The sequence below is a fragment of the Rhea americana genome, unplaced genomic scaffold (genome assembly GCF_003343005.1).
Source record: "Rhea americana isolate MKP2758 unplaced genomic scaffold, rheAme1 scaffold_911, whole genome shotgun sequence".
Classification (NCBI taxonomy): Eukaryota; Metazoa; Chordata; class Aves; order Rheiformes; family Rheidae; genus Rhea; species Rhea americana.
Window position 1 is genome coordinate 1 of NW_028187102.1, and position 1,398 is coordinate 1,398.

Genomic DNA, 1,398 nt, shown 5'->3' on the forward strand with positions numbered 1-1,398 from the left:
GGGCTCCTAGTCCCCACCCCCCTTTAAGGGATCGCATTGCCAGCCCCCACGGGGGTCCAGCCAGCCCCCCCCCAGCGGGGGTTTCTCGGGGGGGGGGTCCACACTCACCACACACTGCATCAGGGCCGGGAGGCGAGTCCCATGGGGGCCCGGTGAGTCACGGCTGTGTCCAGGCCGGCCGCGGGCTGCACGCAGGAGCAGGGGGTTGGGGACCCCGGGACCCCTGCACGGGCCCTCACCCCCCCCATAGCCTGGGTGGGGGTGTGTGTGCAAGGACATGGCACCAGCGTGTTGGAGCAAGCAAAGCGGGAGTTGCACGTGCCAACATGCGTGTGCCAGGAAGTACCTGGGAGGGATGCGACTAGGGTGCCAGGGAAGTGTGCATGTGCACACTGGCATCGGGACACGCATGCATGCGTGTGCTGCAAAGTGATGCCTGCACCATCCCCAGGAGAGGGGTGTGCAGGATGCGTGCATGCATGCCATGTGTGAGCATGTGTGTGTGTGCACATTTACATGCAACTTGTGTCTATGCTATGATTTGTGCACATGTGTGTATGCTGTGTCAGCACATTTGTTTGCATGCAGTGTGTATGCATGTGTCATACTGCATGTGTGTGTGCAGGCCTGCAGTTCTCTGCGTGCGATGTGTATGCACGTATTGTGCCCTAAGTGTGCGTGCTAGGTGTACATCATGTTTGTGCCTGTTGTGTGTGCATGCATGCCATGTGCACACATGTGCATGCTATGTTCACACATGACACTATGCATGCATGCTATGAGCATGTGTGATGTTGCAGCACGCTGTGCACATGTGTGATGCCATGTGCACCTGCCATGTGCACAAGCATGTGCAAGYCTTGTATGCATGCTGTGTGTGTGTATGCTGTGTGCACACATGTGCACACTGCCTGTGCGCATGATGCTGTACATGCATGCCACAAACGTGTGGTTCTGTGTGCATGCTGTGCACACACATGTGAAGTTGTGCAGCACACTGTGAGAACCGTGTGCAGAAGTGTGTCTAGGCGCTGTGTGCACGCTGTATGTGTGCCGTGTGCACACATGTGCACACTGTGTACGCATGATGCTGCATGTGCAAGCTGTGAACACACACRTGATGCTGCGCATGCATGCTGCGCACACCTGCCGTGCACACGTGTGCACAAGCCCTGCTTGCAAGCTGTGCGTGTGCATGCCGTGAGCACACATGTGATGCTGTGCACGCATGCTGCGCGCACCTGCCGTGTGCACATGCGTGTGCGCGAGCCCTGCGTGCATGCTGTGCGTGTGCATGCCATGTGCACGCACGTGCGTGCTGCGTGTGAGCACATGTGTGCCGCTGCGTGTGCATGCCGCGCGCACCCGCCGTGCGCACACGTGTGCGCGAGCCCTGCG